This window comes from Semicossyphus pulcher, unplaced genomic scaffold (genome assembly GCF_022749685.1).
Source record: "Semicossyphus pulcher isolate SPU_LCO1_2020_fin unplaced genomic scaffold, fSemPul1.0.p SCAF_11, whole genome shotgun sequence".
In the NCBI taxonomy this organism is placed as follows: Eukaryota; Metazoa; Chordata; class Actinopteri; order Labriformes; family Labridae; genus Semicossyphus; species Semicossyphus pulcher.
Window position 1 is genome coordinate 8,910,498 of NW_027211615.1, and position 12,079 is coordinate 8,922,576.

The window sequence follows — 12,079 nt, forward strand, 5'->3', positions numbered from 1 at the left end:
TTATCAGTGTCATGTGATTGCGATGAGCTGTTTCACACAGTGGTGATAAAGAGAGGAAATTCCACTGAGGCAAATCAATTAGACTCATAGTACACATGTAGCGTAGCGTTAGCATGCTTCCCTATTTGGATAGTAAATAGTTTATTATATGTTTCACATGATACACGTTTACATCACTTCCTGTTTGACTGCAGAATCAGAGTGAGGTTTTTTTTACCAACAGTTTGAGCAGGAATGTGCAAGATGATGGGAGAGTGCAAAGGGGTAGACGGCAGCTCAGGCTAGGGACTTGGAGATTGGCTGGTTCAAGTCCCAGTGCGGACCAAGTTTGAAACTGGGGCTGGTAAATGAAGAGGTGCCTGTTCCTTTCCTGAGCAAGGCACTGAATCCCCAACTGCCTGGGGCGAATGTCCATGTGCAGCCTCCTAACGCTGACATCTCTCCATTAATGCACATCCATAGGGTCCTGTTTGTGCATATCTGTGTTTTGGGCCTATGTTTGTAATAACGGAGTGGAAAAAAGCCCCTTGGGGACTAATAAAGTATGTCTTCTACTTCTAAAGAAATGTACAGTATGCATTACAGAGACCATGTTCATTGTTAATAAAGTCCGATTTAGAGGCTTAATGTTGCTTTAAGTGACCGTGAGACTGGATCTGAAAGTGCAGGTTGGTTTTAGGTCAAGTCTTTAAACGTCTTTCAGTCTCCAACGTGAATATCATTTTGTCGTTTCATTTGTTGTCCCTGCTGCACACCACTGACCCGAGCAGCTGATCCGATACCGTGGGCTGCATGCGAAGATATACAGGGCTGATGTGCGGAGTAAGACATAATGCCGTCTGCAGCGGTGCTTAGCTTAGCTTCCGTGTAGGGACTCCAGCCGGCTTCTCCTTACAGGGCCCGTGCTGACTGTTATCTACTGTATGTAGCACATACAGACTATCCACACACTATCCCTTTAAAGTCAAAGTACACCTAAAAATCTGTGTTTACATTTAGGCATCAGGTAGTGCTAATGGCGCATGGTTGGCCTTTAAATGCCTTTGTTAGGTTTAAATATGTATTTAATATTCACGGAATAAGAAGCACATTTCTTATTCAAAAGCTGATTCACAAAAGACTCTACATTTCTATTCTAGACACCTGCTGTCTGGTAAGTTTTTCCTTGCGAAATCATCTCCTGTCAAACAGGAAGCAGTGAAGCGTTTTACATTTTTGACAGCCTGAACAGCCTATGAAGAATAATGGAGGGAAAAATGAGGAGCTAGCATTAGCGGTGTTAGCAACAAGGACAAACACTTAAAGGAACTCTTTTAACAAGCTACTCCAATAAAAACACAGTTTTTCACAGGTGTTATGCCTTTGTTGGACAGGACAGCTAAAGAAAGACAGGAAATAGGAAAGAGAGAGAGTTGGGATGACAAGCACCGAATGGCTGCCAATTTGAGTCGAAACCAAAAGCAAAGCAAAGCCAGATCACAGTGAAGTAGTGTTTAGCTTCCTGACTTTCTATCCATTGTCCCTCATTCATTTGTTTGTGTAGCAGTCACAGCTCAGAGCAGCTGCTAACAGAGGCTAAACGTTAGCCCCCTCTGGGAGCGGCGCTAAAAGGCCCCTGGCTCGTGCTCAGCCATGCAGCAGGTGACCCCCTGTCCTAGAAACAGTTGCTATTTAGACGTGATGAACAGCGGGAGCGGAGAGAGTCATTGTTATTTATATTGTGTTTGTTTCAGAGGTCAAACGCAGCGAGTATTCCTGATAAGTTGCTCAGCTCGGGGGGTCAAACGGCCAAGAGAGTTTGGTTTATAACCTCTAAGAAGACGCAAACGTAGAATAAACAGACTCTCACAGTGGGTATAAATATCAGGGGACATCATGTAATACCCCCGGTCGTGTAAATCCATCCATGTGTGTGATATGCTTCCATTCTGGGAGAAGGTCAGGATTAAATTGGGCTCCCACTGCAGGGAGAATGACAGTATTTGCTATTTCTGAGGTCATTATCTCCGATTTCATCAAAGCATGAGGTAAAAGACGTTCTATTAACATTAAAGACGTTTTATCGCTGACTTTGTTCACTATAAGCGCCAGTGTGTGCTCCAGCAAGCGAGAGTGAGCGTTTACATTTCTCGATCATTAACGAGACAATATTTGGTTGTTGCTGAGTGACCGCGAGGATGATTCACCCCTCCTCAGGCGGAGGGACATGCCGACCTGAATGAATAACACCGAGCAGACGAGTCCAACTCAGAGGAAACAGGGCCGTTATGAGTTCACTGACGGAGCTGTTATTGTTCGGTGTAAACTAGACTTCAACCGGTGATCCGTCACAGCCGCCGGCCTCCTCGCAGCCGACACCTAAAGGAGACGTTTGTCCTTTTACTAGATGATTTTTTAATTCGTTTTCGCTGCCCACAATCATCAGCTCATTTCAGTGTTTCTCAGCGCTCAGCTGGAAATCCCCTCAGGGTTGTGAGAGGGTTTTAGAGGAGGAGGGGATCAGAAGATGAAATGTGTTGCTATTAATAATGTATCGTCCTTAATACAATAACACATTGATAATTGGTCAGACTGAGTGTTTTAGACTGCTTTAAGCTGCAGTAAGACACAATCTTTTACATGTTTTAAGTTGCATTGTTAATGTCACTCTTGATTTTATGGTCATTTTGGAAAACAGAAGAGGTTAAAGAGTCTTTTTGTGCTGTTCAAATGTGAAGACGGAGGCCTGAAAGGATCTGAACTGTCAGTTGGAGATAGTGGAAATACTGAAACAGCAAATAGAAGTGAAAGAAAACAAAAAGGCAGCTCTGAAAGGAGATTAAATCTAAGTTTAATGTGTTAAAACGTGAGTCAAAGCGTAGCTGGAAAAATACAAAAGTTCCAGTTGAAGTGAAAGTCCTGAAAGGATTCATAAACTACATGAAGATGCTTGTTGACGTGTAAACACTGAAAGCAGCCGTGCTAACGGTGTATGACCAAAGTTTGAAGGCCTCTATGTTTGTTAATGTTCTTTTATTTTAAAGATGTCTTTTTTTGTCTTTTATGCCTTTATTGAGAGAGAAAGGACAGTGGATAGTGTCGGGAACAGGGGAGGAGAGAGTGTGGATGACATGCGGCAAAGGGCCGAGGGTTAAAGGCGAGTCCAGGGCCGCCGCTCAGCTCTGTACACTGACGCACAATGTACCCGCTGAGTTAAACCGGCGCCCCTTTGTTGATGTTCAAAGATGAAACCTTGAGACCTGAAAGGGTTTGAAGTATCAGGTTAAGTGTATCCTTGAATGAAGCTTAAATGTCAGTTAAAGAGTAAGAAGAATAAATACTGAAACAGCTGAAGTAGAAGCGGCAGTCAAATGCAGATCTACTGAAAGAGGTGTAAAGGGCAGTTTGGAGAGCAGCTCTGAAAGCAGAAGGACGTTAAATGTCAATTGAAGATTAAATAGAGGAACAAGTTTAATTCAAAGTGGAAGTTGTGACAGAACTTATTAATAACAAGAGTATGTCTGTTCAGGTCTAAGAATAGAAAGCAGCTGAGTTCATTTAGTTTTGAGCAGTGAAGGTGAGAAGAGGTGCAGGTGGTTTTTGTTGTTGTTGTTTGTTTCAAGGTTAAGATATGACACCTGGAATACATTTCAGCTGAATAGACCGACAAGTTAAAAGTTGAAAACATTGGAAATAGTGAAACAGCTGTGGTAGTCGTTAAGACAGAAAGACGCGCAAATGGCAGTTAAGATTGTATCCTTGAAAATGTAGTAATTAAAGTGGTAGCCAAGGGGCCGGTTTAGCTGGGCGGTTAAATCGCACGTCCCATACACAGAGGACACAGTCCTCGATGCAGCAGCTCCGGGCTTGACTCCCACCCACGGCCCTTTGCTGCGTCTCGTCCCCCACTCTCTCTCTCCTCGTTTCAACACCATCCTCTTTGCTCTGCCTCTCAATAGAGGCATAAAAGGCCAAATAAAAAAAGTGGTAGCCAAAACACAAAGACAGAAGGAGGTGTAAGTGGATGGTTAGAGAGCAGCTCTGAAAGCAGAAGGAGTTTAAATGTCAGTTGAAGGTTAAATAGAGTTGAACTCAAAGTGGAAGTTATAAACTACAGGAAGAGGATTAGTTAATTGTGTTTGAACAGTGAAAGTTGGAAATAAAGGTGTTTTGGTTTAAAGGTGGGATTGAAAGGGTTTGTAGTGTCAAAGTGTGACTGCTGAATTTGTAGGTTGTAGTTTCAAAATAAAAGCAGCTGAAAGGTCAAATTTATGCCAACTGGTATGCTTTGAGTTATCTGGTTTGTGGTCAGGAAAGGGAGATTTTTGATGTCAACGAGGCTTCTCTTGAAAAAGGAAAAAATGTTCATGTGTTGTAAAAGTGGTTAGCGCTGTTGCCTCACAGCAAGAAGGTCACTGGTTCAAACCCCGGTTTGGGCAAATTGGGCCTTTCTGTGCGGAGTTTGCATGTTCTACCTGTGCATGCGTGGGTTCTCTCCGGGGTCTCCGGCTTCCTCCCACAGTCCAAAGACATGTTCGTCAGGTCAATTGGTGACTCTAAAATTGTGGGTGTGTGTGAAAGGTTGTCTGTCTCTGTGTATCAGCCCTGTGATTGGCTGACGATCAGTCCAGGGTGTAACCCGCCTTTCGCCCAAATGACAGCTGGGATAGGCTCCAGCCCCCCCGTGACCCTGAACAGGATGAGCGATTGATGAATGGATAGATGAATAGATAATGGATGGATGGATGGATGTTCTATAGTGGTTGTTCTTAAAGTTCTGTACTTCTGCGGCCATGCATGAAAAGTTGACTCTCTTTTACTTAAAGGTGTAATAAAGGTGTAATAAAGGTGTAATAAGTAGGACTTTTCGTTGCATTTTGTCAACAACACATTCAAACTGGGCCCCTCCTCCTGGGCTCTTCGTCACCAGAAGCTCACTCTCACTCTCTCGTGCAAGAACACGCCCACCCCGCCGAGCAAACACCGACAGCATCACGGTTACCTTTGCGCTAGCATGCTAACAGCTGGGTGGCTTTTCCTACCCGGTTTGAGGCACCTACCTGTCCAACAGAAAGAAGGCCAACCCTGCATCACTCTGTTGTCGTGTTCTCCGGTCTGAATGGGGCCCAGCTGCTAATTTGAACCGCTCCCACACTCACCTGTACGCTGTGATTGGCTCAGGGAACCACAACAGCACCCCTCCTGAAAACGTCCCGTGCAAAGCAAAACAACAGAACAGATGCAGAGGGAAGGGTCTCACAAGGGTCTGCACACACACTCACCAACACATGTATAGAGGCCCATAAGTCATGATTTATATTATATTTGTAAAAGTCTATATTTTATTTTTCTAGGAAAATCCTACTTATTATACCTTTAAGGAAATAAGATTTACAGTCCTCATCAATTCACTTTTAAACTTGTGACGCATTTAACCATGATTCACTTTTAAAGCTCATGTTCATGTTGGAGCGATGCTGACAAACAATGACTTCTCTGTCTGGAAAATCTAAGCTGTGTTTGCCAATGTACACGTTGTAAACTCTGCATAGTCACTGATCTCATCAGGTCTTCTAACATAAATGAATGTTTTCTCTCACAACGTGAAGTTTGTGATCTAAACAACTCAAAGTCTCAAACTCATGTTTGTCACATGCTGTCAGTGCTTACAAAAGTTTCGACGGGAAATCGACTCTCCGTCCAATAAATCAGGAAATAAACAAAGACGTGCAGTCATGGAGTGACAGTTTTTCAGAGGGAGGCAGCAGAATGCATCGACAGACCGGCTGACAGGGTTTTTTTGGACTCTTGAAGCTGAGGCAGAACGACCGTCACACAGCCCGAGCACTAATGATAAACAGAATGTTGTTTTGGAAAGCTGCGTGCGTCCTCTGTTTAGGTCTTACTCATTCAGTTATATTATCTAATGAAGCTGATGAAATACATCTCAAATGACATTCATCTACAAATACTAACACTAGATACTTATTCAGAAGAGCGGTATGATATAAGTGATGAAATCTTCAGAAGGGAACGGATCACCTTCCCGTAAACCCCTGGACGTCATCCTATCAGTGATGACTGTTCATCAGTTTGTGATTCTTAAATGAAGGTTTTATAGATTTAAAATGACAGAGAGCATCGGTTTGTAAAGGGCAGACAGGTTTGAACTTGTGTTACAGAACTGGACGCTGTAAGTAAAGGGTTAAAGGTCAGGAGGCTGTTGCATCCTTGGCAGAGTCCCTTCGCGCCATCGCTGGACATGTTGCTTTTCAAGCTGTTAAGTCTGCAGTGGTCCCATCTGCGCCGCTCTGCGCCGCTCCCTCTCTGAAACAGTCAGTCGCAGCGTTTCTATGTTTCTTAAATCCTCCGCGTCGAGAAAGAGGTGAAGTCAGCGGGCAGATGGGAGGGATTCTTGGAGGCGACCTTTTGCATATTAAAAACATCAATTAGTAAACCGGCTGATTTGAAATTCAAACTCTGTCTCCAGGGCTTTTTCTCTAAATGAATGTATGTACGACAGCCGGTTCGCAAGGTTACGTAAGGTTGAGCTCTTCCTGTGAGTGTGAGACTGAGCGTGCACCGAGCTGCACACAGGAAGTGGTTCGGCCTTTAATCAGGGCCAGCGAGCACCGCACCACGCTCACTCAGGTTTTCCATGCAGCTGAAAAAAGGTTAACCACTTTGACTGTGTTTAACATCAAAGTGTGACATTATCTCATATCATGTGTGTGATCTTTACACGGATACACAAAGCCACACTCTGTCAGGTTTTCCACCCGCTGACATTTGAAGAGGCTGATAGTCGCTTGATCCGGTTCAAGATCTCAGAAAAGAGAAAGAGGGAGGTTAAAACGAGGTTTCTCAGCCTGTTGGGAGTAAAAAAGAAATATTATAACATCTGTAAACCTTACATCAGCTAAATCATCATTTTAACTTCCACCTGCTCCAAATATCCTGCTACAAAACAAGAAGCAGATTACTGGTATTAAAGGCATTTAGGCATTTTTAGGATGGTTCAAACAAGCTGCCGAAAAAGAAAAACAGTAAGAAATGAATATGGACAAATGCATCTCACTGACTGCTTCAAAGGACAATATATCAAAAGAGACACTAATATATCAAGCCATACGTTTTAACATTGACTGTTAATTGCCTTTAATCCTTTAAAGGGTTGATGCAGAAGTCCAGTTGTATAGAAGTCTATGAGATAATAACACAAGTTTTAACCTTGGAAAGCAGTTCCTTATTAGGTTATTGTCTCAATCAGTAGTTTCAAGACTTCTTTAATACAGCAAGATGTTCATTCTGTAAATTATAGCCCCATTTAGAGTAAAATATGTGGTGGCCGAGTGCAACCACGCTGCAACAGCACAAACTGTTTATATTCAAAGAAATAGGCTGCAAATTCAAAGACACGTGCAAAAGTCCAAAACAAATTTAACAACACAAAAACACTGCAAATGAAAAAATGTGCTGCAAAAATCTGAAAGAAATGCACTAACAACAAACATGCTGCAAACACACAAACAAACCCGGAAAAGACAAAAGAAAATTGTATTTATTTATTTCATTTAACCTTCATTTTAGCAGGAAATAATCCCACTGAGATACAAAATCTCTTTTACAAGGGAGTCCCGGCCAAGACGGCAGCATAAAAAGCTGTTTCATATGCAGAACAGACAGAATACAAGCAGGAAATTCATCGAACAGTAACTGAACAGCATTCAGCAATAAGACATCCACTCATCAAGTGATCCTTAATTCTGCTTTTATAATCTTCCGAGCTCTCTTGTAGCTCAGACCTCGATGAAGCAAAAACATAAAAAACCCATTAAATTTACCAAAGACAGGTGGAGTTCGTGCAAATAACAAACAAGATATGACCATGTGACCGAAGGCTGCAGCCACTGAAAGAGTCAATAGACAAGATAAGTAAGAGATCAATGTTCCATTCTACAGTTATATAATGAAAACAAGCCAACTTTCTCATCGAGCTACAGTGATGGGTGCGGAAACCCAAACCACACACAAAACCCAACGCCGCATGATATACTGAGTCAAGCGGTTTCAGTGAAGATGAGGTAGCGTGCATGTAAAGGATACCACTGTAGTCAATATGCTGCAAATCCAGTCAGCACAACTGAAGTTGTCAGCCTGTAGGTGCAGCTGATGTTTATGCGTCTGTTTTGCCTTTTTGCAGCATGTTTTTCCATTTGCAGTGCGTTTCTATGGTTGCATTTGTTTTGGACTTCTGCATATGTTGTTGAATTTGCAGCCTGTTCTTTGGAAATCGTTTGCAGCGTGATTGCAAAAGTCACTAGCACCACCACAAAAGAGGCGTTGCAACTGGAATCCACCCCCTCACACTAACACTAACTAATATACAAACTACACAGCAGTGTGTTAACTCTATAAACAATAATAAGTTATTTTACTTTGTATATTTCAGTATTGTTGATGCTAATCCTGCAGGACATGTCTTTAGTGTTTCTTTAGTGCTGCACTATCACTATACGATGTGAACACTTCTTCAAACACTGACCTAAACCAAAGTGCTTTTGCTGCCTAAATCTTACCACACATTTTGCACACCCATCATCCTCCCCTGTCCGAAACACATGCAGGACTGCACACAAATATAGCCCTTCCTACACTTCTCCACACTGGGTCCATCATGTGAACATTATTCATGCAGCAGCTGCATTTCCCTCAAAACATAGAAAGAAAAACAAATCACTATTATGTAAAGTACTTTCTGGAACATGTTGTTAACATGAGGATGTTTTGGTTCAGAAACATTTTATTTTGGTTGAATTAGCACTGAGTGCTTCTGGGAAGCCGCATAACTTCCAGGTAAGCTGTTAGCATCTGAATACATGTCATCATCACCAACATGTCATCATAATAACCACGAAGAACATCTCTTATCTAATCGCTTTCAGAGTGAAAGCTATCTTCTTGGTAATCCCTCTTGTCTTCATGTGATGAAGCCAATCATTCAACAGTAAAAAGAAGCCCCGTATTAAATTAGATCTTTAAACTATGACACCAGTAACAGATTATTATAGTGTTGTCTCGACAAACATGTGGCCCAGTGAAACCGGCTACACGGGCAGGACTGGTTGAATTTACATAACAGGTCCGGTCATGCTGCGTCTCCTGTTTGAACTGCCAACAGATGCTTCAGAAGACTCTCCGAACACCTGCTCCTTAGTTTTAAAATACAAGTTAATACTGTGTGATCATATCTAAACTATCTGAGGTTAGTTGTGCTCACTGTTGCCCTAGTATCAGATGCTCCTTCTTGGCAGTTACTTTAGTTATGTAACAAAATGTAAACTGCAGATCTCAATAGCCCACGTGTCATGGCGTGTTATTATAGTCTCTCGGTGTCAAGTCCTTTTATTTCAAATCATATTGAGGTCAAAGTTCACAAGTTGGAACAGCGATTTTTAACAATACCCTGTAATTTATAAACACTTCACATGCTTTGTATCTTTATCAGAAAAGTAACTATGACCTTCAGCTGTCAGAGGCCCCTCTCACACATGTACTCCTGACGCTTTCCAGAGAAGTTCATGACGGTCCACCCCGGACATTTTCCAGAGTTGCCCTTTCACACGGGAGATTTGCCATGGGGTGTCGTGAGGCAGGACATGACGTAGAAAGCACACAGTGTAGCGTAGCAGCGCAGTCATTTGGTCATGGATTCAGGCAGACGGCAGACGAACATCTTTTGGACGGGAAATGCAAACAAACACTCCGACGGCAGGACGGCAAAACGAAACATGCATGTTGCTATGGTGATTTTGGATAAACAATATAATCAATTAATTTAATTTTTGTCATCATTTTATGTAATTACTCTAATATTTGTAGCTATAACTGCAGCTTTCTCTTGATATTCTGATGCAAACATAATATTATGTCCCTCAAAACGTAAGGTGACATTTTCGTGTGATGTCTCTGTGGGATTTTAAACGCTGGTACCAGAATGAGAAGCTTCTTGTTGTCCAGATCGCCCATGTTTTCTAGTTGTGTGAGGGAGGTACACAACATCTGGTTGTAAATTCTGTTGCGGAGGACGGCAATACCATTGCCGGCAATCTCTGCCGGCCTCACCACATTTTACCGTCCTGCTCTCGTCCACTAAAATGATATCCGCTTTGCCATCTACCGTCTGCCTGAATCCATGTGAACGCAGCCTAAGCCCCTTGTTGTTCCTGAAACTGACAAACAATCTCTCCAATTTGCAGACATCTTTGCTATTGTCGCCTTGTTAATGATCCTCCTTCTCGTCTTCCGGTTATGTGCTGCTCTTCTGGTTTCGCAGCAGTCGCTTGAGAGTTCCTCACTGTTACCTGCTGCGTTCACACATTGGCTGACCACGATTCGACCGATTTTTGTCACGTATGCAACAGTGCAGTGCATGTGTGAAAGGGCCGTTACATATTTCTTTCACTCTAAATGTAGCGGAGGAGAACTTGAAGGTAGGTCCCATAAAATTTGAGTACAAGTGAGCAAATTTACTCTCACTTTCCACTACTTTTCCACCAAATTTGTTTGGATGATGTTTTGACTGGTAAAGCAATGATAAAAAAAAATCTCTTTTGTCCTTTAAAAAGAACCATTTTACATTTTTGTGTGTGTTTTACATGAATAAACACTCAAAATAATCCTGCCATTACATTTAATAGAAGGGCACTTACAAAGCGCAGATCTCCCCAAGGCCGAGACACCGGTGTTACAGTTTGATCGGCTTGTTTGTGCGTCTGATCTGCTGTAACATGCCGGTGGTTCTTCCATGGCCCATGCTTCACCCGTCTACCTAAGGCCAGTAGTCTCTCACTTAACCTGCTGAGAAACAAACACAGCAGAATAAATAACCTCATAAGAAAATGTGATTGTGACAAAAGATGGAACATGAAACATGTTGATATTCAGTTTCCTTGATGACACAGTGTTCTGAAAGCATCGGTTGTTGTTCCCTTCATCACAGTGAAACAGGAGTCGCTGTGAATCTGATCTGAACAGGCTTTGATCAGCTGTGTCCATTTATAAATAACTGTACAGCGGGCTAATAATAGCAGCAATAATACATGCCCTGCATTGTTTCAGGTTGCCAATGAGGATAAATAAAGAGCTCAGATTATATTCGGGGTTTGAAGCCAGCGAGACTTTTCACCGCAACATGGCCGCTGTCATATGGGAGCGAGCAGTCGGCCAACTTGGCTCTCGGTTAATGGCTCTGCTGCCAAAGACACCCACTTATACCACCAATGATGTTACCTCCAAGTCTCACACCCTGGTCACTGTTGTTGTCTTACAGCAGCGAGACACCATGTTTATTTTATGCTTTTGTTCTTTCATTATGTTAGAGCAGGTTAAGATGGGTCACTGTATGTGCTTCTAGATTTCAAAATAAAGGTCAATTTATATTTGGAAAAAAGAAAATGAGTAAAGGAGGAAATGATGCAACAGACTTCTGCAGTTTGTCAGAGATTCAGTGACTCAGATACAGAAAAACAAAATGATTTCAGGATAATGGTCCCAACTTATCTAACTGAAGCACAGTGACACAGCTGCTTTAATGCTCTTCAACTTTCTTTTAAAAAGTTTATTCGTTTAATTTGGAAAAACTGGTGTTGTCATGTGTGTTTCATTGTTCGTCATACAGGTTAGGATAATGTTTAAGTTGGAATTATCCAGATAAAAGCCGACAGTATGTGTAAACTGATAGTGTACTGATACTGCCTTCAGGCGCTGTGGGAAATTTCACCGTCGAAAGTCAGAAGATTGTTTAAGTGCGATGACACATTATTAACAGGATAGTGTATATAAATGATGAACATGATGAGACCAGCCGTTTCATGTATGTTGCAAAAAGAATAGGTGATGACTGTAACCTGTGGAAAACATGTAGGACAGAAAACCAGAGCAAATATATCAGGAGGTGTGTGTGTGACGGAGTATGACAATGTAGAAGTGTAGAGGTTTATTTGTTCATTAAGGTGGTGAAATCGTCTGGCCGGCTCAGCAGGCCTTCAAATGATTCATTTGAGGAAGATAAATCAGAAATCTGAACACAGGAAGAGAT